This window comes from Leptonychotes weddellii, chromosome 5, assembly GCF_054177405.1.
Source record: "Leptonychotes weddellii isolate Sample4059 chromosome 5, ASM5417740v2, whole genome shotgun sequence".
In the NCBI taxonomy this organism is placed as follows: domain Eukaryota; kingdom Metazoa; phylum Chordata; class Mammalia; order Carnivora; family Phocidae; genus Leptonychotes; species Leptonychotes weddellii.
In genome coordinates, this window is record NC_138373.1 from 37,818,830 (window position 1) to 37,831,143 (window position 12,314).

General features: G+C 45.4%; 1 long non-coding RNA gene across 1 annotated transcript in view; it reads left to right on the top strand.

Annotated features, from left to right (window-relative positions):
• Positions 1-325: 325 nt before the first annotated feature.
• LOC102734156 (uncharacterized) overlaps positions 326-12,314 on the top strand; it is a 67,029-nt gene continuing 55,040 nt past the window's right edge. Inside the window, exons 1-2 of the long non-coding RNA XR_014145078.1 lie at positions 326-1,818; positions 3,063-4,562. This is a non-coding gene — a long non-coding RNA (uncharacterized LOC102734156). The remainder of the gene's footprint in view (positions 1,819-3,062; positions 4,563-12,314) is intronic.

A 12,314-nucleotide genomic window follows, 5' to 3' on the forward strand; every position in this document is an offset into this window, starting at 1 on the left:
TCAAACATTGTATGACATTTATTAAAAACTCCACTTATATCCCAATGTAAAGTTTTAAAACGGTCTTTCAATACTTATTACTGTATTAATGCATTCCCATTGTATTCTTTAATGTCAGTATTTTTAGAAGATAGATGCAGGCCAGTGTTTGGATCTTGTATGGATTTTAAGTTCCCTATTACAGCAAAGGAGTAAGGAGGACGATGGGTATCCCACAGGAACTGATTTGGGGACATGAACATGGAGGGAGAGGTGGGTGCTCCTTACCCTGCGGCATCCAGGAAAACAGATGAGCATCAAATTGGTCCTGTGGGAGACGGTGGTGGTGACAGGAGAGCTGTCCTAGAAGTTGGGGGCCTCAGGGAAGAGCTTCGCTTGGGACAGTGTGTTCACACTCCGTTCTCTTGAATGGTTGATCTGTGTATTCCTTGTAGAATAGCAAGTCAACAGGGTATAGTTTGGTCTGTTGAAGGTCACAGGATGTGAACCCTTACCCACAAGCTGGCCCCAGGCAACTAGACGTCCCCCGCCCCCCACCTTCTCCATCCTTGGAATGTAGCGCTCTCCACCATTCCCAGAGTGGAAACCATTCTTGAGAGAGTAAGGTGCCACGATTATCTGCACAGTATATGGGGCTGAACCCAGGGAAGGTCTCTCTAAACTTAAGGTTTGGGTGGGGTAGGGTGGAGCTACACTCCTCTTGTGGCCACCCAAGACCAACTTGTATGTAAGTTTCCTTGCCTGTTAAACCGGCCACCTACCAATCTGGAGTGGCCTGCCTCTTCAGCATCTCCCTGCTTTCCACGTGTGGGGGCCAGCATATGAACTAACAATTGGCGAGCAAGCCATGAGATTCAAGACATGGTTTCAGGAAGGAGACATCTGGATGGGGGCGGGGGGTGCCTCCTGAGTTGGCCACCCAGCTCTGTGGGGACGAGTGGCTTGTCTGGTAGATGCTTGTGGATCTCCCTGAAGAGGCCAGGTAGTCTCACGTGCTTCCTTGAGAAACTGCAGAGCACACGGCTGCCCAGTGGCCTGGCGTCTGCAGTGGGCATGTGCCTGGCTGCTGATGCCCACCTGGAGGCTGAAGAAGGTGAAGAGCTGAGTTTTGTAGGTGCCCACTAGTCTGCTGGCTTCAGGGCTGGCAGATGAGGCGGGCAGACTTGACAGTGTGCAGAGCTGGGAGGGGGCAAGCTGCCTGGCGTTGAGGTCTGGGTGCTTGTGGCGAAGCCTGACAAGGGACACTGGAAGGTGGAATCCCTGGGAGAGGGAGTGGAGGGGGTAGGATTTGCGCAGGCTGAGGAGGAAATGGAAACCGTACCCCATGCTGTCCCACCCCGATATGAGGGAATGTTTTAACAGTAACTATCCTGAACTTTTTTTTTCCCCAACTAACATCCTTGTTTAAATTCAAGTTAACGTGTATTAGTGTCAGAGGTAGGATTTAGTGACTCATCAGATACAACACCCAGTGCTCACTGCATCATGTGCCCTCCTTCATGTCCATCCCCCCAGTTACAGCACCTCCCACCCCCTCCCCTCCAGCAACCCTCGGTCTGTTTCCTAGAGTTCAGCCTCTCCTGTGGTTTGTCTCCTGACAGAGAAATGTGCCTCCAAGCTCGGAGGAGGGAACTTCTGTGCTTTCTAAGTTTTCCATATTCTGTCTGAAGTGTAAATGGCCAGGAGGTAATGAAGACCTTGCCCAGGATTGCCGGAGACTGAAGGGCAAAGAGACACAGCAGCTTCCCAACACATGGACTGCTGCCGAAGCTCCCCTGCCGCCCCCGGCACGGTCCACCAGCCCCCGCAACATCCATGGTAAGGGGCAGATAAAAATCCAAGCGGTCCTCTCCACGATTATGAAGTTTCAGCCATTTGAGTGGGTAACTTGTTCCGTCTGCCAGAGATGCAATTAGGAGTCAACTGTTTTTCATAAACGAGTGAGTTTTTTCGTATTGTAGCCAATTCATGGCTAAAATTTGGGGTGAAAGCTGTGAAGTCTGTGAAGTACGTCCATGGGTATGTCGCATACATGAGGGTTTCCACCTCCAGGGGGTAAGACCAAAATCCGTTGTTAAAGGGGCTCTATTTAATTGGCTTAAAGAAAAATAAACTTCACTATCAATGCTGTATTTAAAGCTAAAAAAGTTTTTATCTGCTGAAAAGACAAAGTTTTCTTGGACTATTGGTGTATTCTTGAGAAGAAGGTGAACAGTTTTTCTTTACCTTTCAAGTAATCTGCCTAGAGAACAGATCACGTCCTCTGTACCCCCCTGTGTGACATGTTGCCTTAACTGAAAGCCCTAAATACTTAAGAAAATGGTGTTTATTAAAAGAGCTCTGTTTCTTTTTACCCTAGGTAACTGTATTTGCCTGGAAAGTTTTGTCATTTTGGTTAAACAGATTCTGTTTAATCAAGTGCTTTAAAACATTTTCATATTTTTTACACATTTAAAAAAAATTAAATTCTATATGAGGTCTTGTTGACCTTGAGCTAACTTTGGGATTTTTCCACAAGATCCCTGGAACATCCCAAAAGATGTATTGTCTCATTATAGGAGAGAGAAAAACTAACTAGGTTTCTTTATTAAATCATATGAGAAGCACTGTCAAATAAGAAATGCTAAACTTTCTTTAGGTTCTACTTGCATGAAATTCCTAAAAATCTATGTCCTGGTATGTTACCAGTCCTCCTTCTCATTCTCTTACTGTGTTGTGTGTCGCAGAAGTAGCCCACTGTCCGTGTCAATGGCATTATCATGAACTTACCAGATCTTTAATTACGGACATTTTTGAGTTTTGTCCTTTACGGTTATTGTTTTACTCTGATGCCTTTGCTAAAGTGTTCCTGCAGAATAGCTTTGTCTTCAAGGAGATGCATGGTGCCCTCATGTGGGAGGGACAGCAGTGTACCTTCCAGTGTTCCCCCCCACCCCCGGGCTACCTGCAAGTCCCACCGTATGTCATGGGATGGTAACTCCAGACCTGTCTTCTCCTCCTGCACGTCGGTGAAATGGGCCCATTACATGATATGTTAACGTGAAGATTTGCCCCTGCTGCAGGACACCCCATGAGCTTTGCTGCAGCATCTGTGAGGGAGAGGATGGGCAGTGAACCTACAGAAAATTCAAGACCCAGATACTACAGTAAGCTTTTGGGTGTCGTCTGGCCAGGTAAGACGCCTGTTGTTCCAAAACCTGTGATTAATAAGCTGTGGGTTTATCCAACTCCTAAGAACGAGAGAAGTGCAAGCCTTTGTTGGGGCTTGGGGGGCTCTGGGGGACTTTAATTCCCTACCTGGCACAGTGTTCCTGTCCTTATGCTGCCTGGCAGAGAGAGGGCTCATGTGGGGCTGGGGGTCAGAGTAGCAGGCCACCTTCAGACAGCAAAAGTACTAGTAAAACAGATGAAAGCTCTGGGCATCTCCTAAGCAGGGCTGCCATTTGCGTCAGAGGCGTCCATGACCCCGGAAGCTAGGAGTCAGGCACTGGGGCAGACAACAGAAGGAAAGATTACCCCTGCACTTTGGTCCCAGCTCTGGGAGGGGACAGAAAGCTGATCCACTCCCTTACAGAACGCTAGCTCCTAGCAGTGTCCGCAGCACTCCCCCAGGGGGACCCTCTCACATGGCAGTCATGCAGCAGCTGGGGGCTGAGTTCAGAGTGGACTGGCTGGTGATCACCCATGAGCCCATGCTGCTGGCCCCTTGCACGGACAGCAGGCCTGCTCTAAACGGATGAACCCTATGTCTTGGACAATGGGAAGCTGAGGGGTGGATGATCATGAATAAACCCTTGCAGGACCAGAATGCGTGGAAAGGCCCTTGGGTCCATCCGTAAGAGTCTGAGGCATCCTCCCTGCCTTCTACCTTCTGGTTCATAAGGCACTGACCATAGCTTCACCATCGGGGACCTGAAACCCCAGCTACTGATCCTTTGGTAGATACAGCAGATCGGGTGCATAGAAAGAGCAACCACCATAACACCAAGGTGGGATGGCACATTGCCAAGGATGCCAGATTGCCCTTGAAGTACAGTGACTAGGTTAATGCAGTATCACCATGTCCTGTGTGTTTTCCACAATGGCCTCCCCCTGCACCCCCCCCTCCCCCGGCTACTGCCGGAGGAGTCTAGGACCATCCTCTGGACTTCCTAGCCAGTGAGAGATTGACAAATTGACTGTATTGCCCCACTCCCTCCAAGTGAGGATTCTAAATATGCCTTGAGAACAGGACATTGGATGAGAGTTTCATCTTCCCTATAACTCACAGGGGTAATGGAAAGGAAAAATGAATACTAGAGCAGCAGATCAAATTACTAGTATGCAAAACCATGTTAGTTGAGTGAACTAACCAACCATCTCAGACTTCTATATATTTGATCAAGTACAAGGGCTGTTCCCAGGCCAGACTGGGAACCCTACTAGGCACCCAGTACCGTAAAGGTACGGAAGTTGCAAGAAACTATGGATTGACCTGCTGTGCTCCTGAGAACAGCAAGCCTCATCCCACCTGGAAAAGGCATCAGCTACTGGAATTTGCAGTGGGAGGTCCCCTGGAATGGGTGAGTTACTTTTCACCCCTAAGTGAGGGAGAACTACTCCATCTCCACTGGGATCTCACTGTCCTGCTGCAAGCTGGACCTGTGGAAATGTACTATGTCTGGAATGGAACATGCACCATCAAAAGAGGGACAAGGGTAGGGGTCCTGGTCTGGAACATCCTGTCCCCAGTCTCCTCACACCTCACAGTGCTGCCTCTCCCAGCCAGCATGTATGATGTGCACAACCTGGTCCAATCCCTAAAGCTGCCAACCTCTCTCTCCACAAGGCCAGGTGAGGACATTTTGCTCCTTCACTCCTATGGTCGTTTGGCCACCATATTTGTTCCCCCATTGGCCTGGAGGACATCATAGCACACATGGAAATGCTTACTAAATTCACTCAGCAAGCCAGAGAGGATAGCTGACAAAGCCTGTCATTTCTGAACACTGAAGTGTCTCTAAGAGAAAAGCTGTCTTCCAAAATAGGATGGGCTTGGACATGATCACTGCCTCATAAAGAGGCACCTGTGCTATTCAGGAAGAATATTATGTGTTCATACCTGATGGGTCTGATGTATCCTTAGTAAATCACACGAAGGCACAAATGAATACTGTGAACTATCTGACCTCTAGCTCAAGGGACTCAATAAATCCAAGATTTGGATCCTGGGGCTGTTGGTGGGAAAGGAATTCCTTATTTTGGGGAATCACTATCTTGATCTGTATTTTCTCTTGTATGTACCTCTATTTTTGCTGTGCCATCTGCCTCTAATGCAGCCACAGAGCTGCCAAAAAAACCACCTCCAAGCTAGTAAGACCCCTTGCCATAGCACAGGGCCATCACTGAAGAGGAGGAGGGGGCGGGTGTGTGAGATTGTAGGAGCCGGTCACTAGGGATGGAGTTTTGTAGTTCAGTGACAGGACATGACTGCCCACTGTTCCCATGACCAGAGCTGTTTCAAGGGTGAAGCCTTGTGCTGTTAAGGCCACATGGATGGTAGTGCATGGGCCCAAACCCCATCTAGGTCTCCATGTGATCATCTGAGATTCTGGTATGTAGATGCAGGGATGTACTCCCTTTGCTGCTGCCGGGACAGCATCCTATGTAAGTGCCCTGGCTTAGTAAACCTGCCTGGAAGGGCCTGCCTCTTTCTTTGGTCTGTCCCCTACCTCCCTGTATGGGGTCCGGTTTGCAAACCAACATCAGAGACTGTGCTTCAGCCCAGGGCCCATCTGTGTGTCCTCCAGGATCTCTGAGTCAGCATCTATAGTGGATGAAGCCATTCCTGCATTGGAATATGCACAGTTATTCCAATACCATATCACTACGTAGAGCTGCATGGAAAGAGACAAGCTTCTGAAGATCTTTTCTTTCCATTTCAGCCGTTTTTTCATTTGTTAATTCCACATAACTGGAATCATGGCATTTGTCTTTCTCTAACTTATTTCACTTAGCTTTATACCCTCTAGATCCATCCATGTCATTGCACATGGCAACATTTCATTCTTTTTTATGGCTGAATAGTATTCTATAATATATACATACATATATGTATATATATGTATCTGTTCATCTGTTGGTGGACAACTGGGTTGCTTCCATAATTTGGTTATTGCAAATAATGCTGCAATGTATATATAGGTGCAGGTATCCCTTTGAATTTAGTGTTTTTATATTGGGGGGGGCAAATACCCAGTAGTGCAGTTGCTGGGGCATAGGGTAGCTCTATTTTTAACTTCTTGAGGAACCTCCACACTGTTTTCCAGTGTGGCTACACCAGTTTGTATTCCTACCAACAGTGCAAGATGGTTCCCCTTTCTCTGCATCTTCACTAACACTTGTTGTTTTTTGTTTGTTGTAGTCATTCTGACAGGTATGAGGTGATATCTCATTGTAGTTTTGATTTGCATTTCCCTGATGAGTGACATTGAGCATCTATTCATATGTCTCTTGGCCATCTGGACGTTGTCTTTGGAGAAATGTCTGTTCCAGTCTTCTGCCCATAAATTCTTTATATATATATTGGATACTAAGCCTTTAATAAGATACATCTTCTACAAATATCTTCTCTCATTCCATAGGTTGTCTTCTAGTTCTGTTGGTTTCCTTCATTGTGCAGAAACTTATTTTGATGTACTACTGATAGTTTACTTTTGCTTTTGTTTTCCTTGCCTCAGGAGACATGCTAGAAAGAATTCACTATGAACAATATCAGAGAAATTACTGACTACGTTCTCTTCTAGGATTGTTATGGTTTCACATCTTACATTTAAGTCCTTAATCCATTAGGAGTTTATTTTTGTGTATGGTGGAAGAAAACGGTCCTGTTTCATTCTTTTGCATGTGGCTGTCCAGTTTTCCAGCACCATTTATTGAGATTTTTTTCTCATTGTATAAATTGTAGATTTGTTTCTGGGTTCTCCATTCTGTTCTGTTGATTTAAGCATCTATTTTTGTGCCAGCACCATACTGTTTTGATTACTATAGTTTTAGGACACCTTGAAATCTGGAATTGATACTTCCAGTTTCTTCTTTTTCAAGATTGCTTTGGTAATTTGAGGTCCTTTCTGGTTCAAATAAAAATTTTAGGATTCTTCTAGTTCTCTAAAAAATGCTGTTGCTACTCTGATAGGGATTGCATTAAATTTGTAGATTGTTTTGGGTAGTATGGACATCTTAAAATTCCAGTCCATGAGCATAGAGGACCTTTCTATTTGTGTCATCTTCAATTTCTTTCATCAGTGTGCTATAGTTTTCAGAGTACAGGTTTTTGGCCTCCTTGGCTAAGTTTATCCGTAGGTATTTTATTCCGTTTTTGGAGGCAATTATAAGTGGGACAGTTTAATTTCTTTCTGCTACTTCACTATTAGTGTATAGAAACGCAATGAATTTCTGTACATTTCTGTTTCTGTGTGCTAGGAAAGTCAGCTACATGTTCTGCTCTTAAGAGTAGTAGCCTTATGAAGCTGAGGTCCTATAGTGCTCTACAGTGCACTGTCCCCTGTTCACCAGAACCTGGTGCTTCAGGAGGGTCTCCTAGGTGTGTTGTGTGTATCCTACTCTTTTGGCTGAGCTTTGGCTAAGCTGATTTTTCCTTGAGTCCAGTCATCTAATATGGCTCTCTTTGGTATAGGCAGGGTTTGGTCCCTATGTTGTTAAGGGGCCTATCTAGGGATGCAGTGGGCTTGAGCTGAGTCAGACCAGATGTTTGCCAGAGCTACATTCCCACTGAACTGCAGTGTGTTTTCCTTGTGTTGTCCCAAGAGGTTTTCATTGGTGGGTGCAGCCTGTCAGACCAGATGTCTGCCCCCAGCCCACTGCTAGAGTTGCAGTTGGACTGGTGTGTGTGGTTATCTTCCTCTCTGCTCAAGGCTTGAGTCAGTTCAGAGCGGTCCTGGCCCTTGTACATAGCCAGGCTTGTGGCACAGCTTTGGGTGGACTGTTGCCAAGGGCATGTTGGAGGAAGGGCAGGTCCACAGGATATTACGAAGGCAGGATGCATGGTATTAGCAAGATTTCTGCATGTCTGTTGTAGGAAGGGACTGGGAGCTGTTTAGGAGACTCCTTCTGCAGTGCTGGAGGGAGTGAGTCCATGGGAGAGTACCTGCAAGGTCCATGCAGCTGCTGGGGACTGAGGCAGTCTGCTTTGGAGGGAGTGGATCCACAGAAGAGCACAGGGGCTGGGTAGGCAGTGTTAGCAAGGTTTAGGAGGCTCTGCCATGAGAGGAGGGGTGTGCTGTTAGCAAGGTGGAGAGTACTCATACTGAGCTGGTTCATGCAGGTGTTGGTATATCTAGGCTGGAAGTGGGAAATGGTGCCAGCCAGCTCTTTTGTTCTTGGAGAAGTTGCCCAAAGATCCCTGTCGCTCCAGCATACACTCTGAGATTAGTAAATAAATCTCCCTCCTGTATTACCCCAGGTGGTTTTCAAACTGCTCTTTCTATGCTGTATCTTAGGGCTGTTTGTTATGCTGTATATTTAAGGACAAGGACTCAATGTCCTATCACTCTCTTGCTCTCCCAGAGCTGAACCTACTGATTTTTAAAATTCCAGGTGTTTAAAATTCCACAGATTGTAAGAACTCCTGAAGGTGAAGGCTCTCTGGTTTTCAAAGCCAAATGTGATGAGGATTCATCTTCCCAGTGCAGATTCCTCATGCCTGGGGTGTGTTCTCCTCCTCTCCCCTCCGCCTGCCTGCGAGTCCCTCCCACAGACCATCCCATGAGTCCATGTAGCTCCCTACTGTGTCTCTGCCCTTCCTATCCTCTTCCATGTGGCCTCTCTACATGTAGCTGTGGACGGTCTGTTCTGCCGGTCTTCAGGTGGTTTTCTGGGTTATTTACATTGAGTTGTTATTTAGGTGTATCCATAGGATGAGGTAAGCTTAGGGTCCTAATACTCTTTTCCCCAGAAGTCCAAAATATTTTTCAAAAATACCAAACATCTTGTTTCTTAGTAAATTCTCTCCTAGCTGCTCACTTGAGATTGAACACAATCCTATATAATCTCATTTGTATACTGGCACACTGTGGATCAGGACTGTATCAAAAGTCTCCACAAATACTTTCAGTGGAGAAAAGGCACATCCTTGATCCTGAGTTTCCATATTGTCCTACTGTATGACCCAGTCTGGGTTCACTCTCAGAGAAAGGATCCTGAAATGACCTGCAGTGTGGGAGCATGAATTACCTATGAAGAGCTTCTAGAAGGACTCTGACTGCAGGTGAGAACAGGAGATCTCTCCTGGTAGATTCACAAAAGCGTAAATGGCTTTCCTTGAGTGAGACCATTTCTTTTGAGGCCATACCATCCTTCAGTGAATGCCCAGGGTGTATGAGATGTTATGTAAAAGGATTCATGTCGCACTAAGATGATTGTGACTGGAGCTTCAGCAAACCACCATCTTCACATCCTCCTGGGAGTGAAAACTGGATGGTACATGGGGGCAGGCCTGTTGGCCAAAAAAAAAAAAAAGTCCTCTGTCCTGTGACTAGTCAAGAATGGCTCTGTAAAAACACTGCTTTCCATTTCACCAAACCTCAAAGTGATAAAAATATATATTTTTTTCTCCTGTATGCTGCTTTTTTACTCTTTATGGCAGGGCTATTTTTTCCATTTGAATTATGGCTTCAGTATCAATTAAGTGCAAAAGCTGCCTGTGTTGGAAAGGAGCAAACCTTTATTAACAAAACACTTGGAATGCAAAGAAAGCCCAGCCATAGAGTAATTAGGGACACACTTTGGAGGGATCTTTTTCTCTATTTCCAAGAGCAATAAAGAAAAACCTTAGGACAACTGTATGTAGGAGTGTGTGTGGACACTGGGCCACGTTTGTTAGATGTTTACACGTGTTTTGTTCACTGAAAATTCTAGTTTTCTCCTAAACAAACCATCAGGGAGCCTTGGTTGGGAATTTTAAGAGTTAGAAACACTTAAATATTTTAAGATTGAAGTTAACAATGTGTAGTAATATTGTAGAACCCTGAGGTATATCATGAGATAGACCTAAGAAATAGACTTACTATTGTAAAATATCTGTTTGACTTCATGCTGGATTTAAAAAATACAAAGTGAATTTTAATCCATAAAATTATTTTATTGGATGAAAAAAATCCATATCGATTGGAAGTCAAAGACCTTCCAATATAAGGCAGCATGAGATTAATTGGTCTACGGCTGGCAGCAATCTAAGGATCCTAATGTATATTAAGGGAAAACATTCTTTTACTATGAAAATCAACTTTAAGTACATGCTCCTGTATTTTTCTCTTTAAAGAAATCTAAAGTGTATAATGAGGCATGGTTATTTGAAGTACAGTGTTTTATTTTAAAAACCTTGGTGGACTCTCAAAATGCAACCTTCCCAGAAGTGAGGGCCGGTACGTAGATGTTGACTGCATCCTATATTATCCCAGAGGTGAGAAAACTTTCTCAGCAAACTGGCCAAATGGGAAATGGTCTAGGCTTTGCAGGGGTCAGTCTCTGCCCCAAGAGCTCAACTCTGTCTTTGTGGGAAGGATGCAGCCGTAGGCACGTAAACAAATGGCAGAGCTGTATTCCAGTAACCCTTTGTTTACTAATGCAGGTGGGAGGTCAGATTTCCTTTGTAGGCCATCGTTTGCCAACCCTAGTTCTATAGCCATGGTTTCCAAGTAACTATATATGTCTTGTGTTTTAAAATCATCCGGATTTTCTAAAGGGTGGGTCTGATTCTTATGGAGAGAGAACATTGTAACTGGGAGGGGGTTCTTTAAGAAAAAGTAAAAATTTAAAATTATTTAGGAGAGTGAGTATATTTGGGATTAGGCATGGGAAGTCACCTTGGACACCCTAACACCGTGAAGCTGTGAAGTCATCGTGTTCACGGATACCTTGAGTCTACTTCCTCCACTGTGGACCCCTGTTCACATACTAGCTCTACATTTGCAGTGTTTTCTACACTGGGAGTAAGCTCGCTCTTAAAACTGTTGAAGTTTTTCTTAATATTGAAAGAACTGTCAGGTCATTTAAATGTTGGTAATGTGCTGCAACTATTTCTGGACTACTACTTTGGAAAAAAACAATCTGTCAAGTATCCATTTTATGAGCTATCGGACTTGAGCATGATTTCCATGGGCTGTCTCCTGCTTTTCCTCATTGCGAACCTTGTTTCTCTGCAAGCACACACTTCCTGGCCTGGGCCACAGGATCGACACCTGTTGCAGAGCCTCCGCGGGTCCTGCCCCATAGAATCCCAGGGAGAAACAGGCAGTGAGCGATCTGGAAACTTCCTACATCACCTAGCCTAGCCCCTAACCAGACTGCAGATGTGAGGACTTTTCAGTCAGAGCTAAGACCCCCCCCCCACCCCCTGGCCCGAGCTCAACTCATTACTTAGGTCCCCCAGCTGGGTCCCCAAAGCCCCCACATAAGGTGCAGGGGAGTCTTACACAGCTGTCTGCCATACGGCAGTCACCAGAACTAAAACCTTTTACTTCAGCAAATACCACAATAATACCTGATGTGTGTACTTTGACCAGGCCTCTGCCAAGGCCTTGGAGGTGACCATTGCTTAAAAAAGAGTTCCCTGTAGTTTAAAATTCATTAGCTTCATGGTATCTTCCTTTTCAGATTTCCTTAAGAGAGACTTGTGCTCCCAGCCCAGACATACTGAATGCGAATTTCTAGGCGGTGGTTTGAGGCTCTGTGCTCTTGCCCCAAGATGGCTAGGAAACACCATGTGATTGTTAGAGTTCTCCTAGCTCTGTCAGAGGGTCCTGGCCTCTGCTTTCTATTACCCAGGATCAAAGTATCTGCGATCAGAGAAGTCTCTAACTCCAGATGGTTATTCAGGAGTTGTGATTATAGAGAATTTGCCTCCGCAAGCTAGTATTTTCATGGGCTTCACCACAAACCCTAGGAGGTTATTTGTAATACCTATAAGTTTACACTGGGGTTTTAGCAAACTCATTTCAGATCATAGTTTGAAATTTCAAGAATTTAATTCCTTTGAATAATTGCAAAACTGCATGGATTTTTTTTAAGATTTTATTAGAGAAGAGAGCACAGAGGGAGAGGGAGAAGCAGACCTGCCACCGAGCAGAGAGCCCCACACGGGGCTCGAACTCAGAGCCCCGAGACTGTGACTGGAGCCGAAGGCAAGATGCTCAACCGACTGAGCCACCCAGGTGCCCCTGCATGGATGTTTTTCCCCTGGGGGTGGGGGAAAAGCAGCCACATCAACTCCTGGAGGTGTGCTTGGTATGTGGTGCTTCACAGTATTGTTAAGTGAG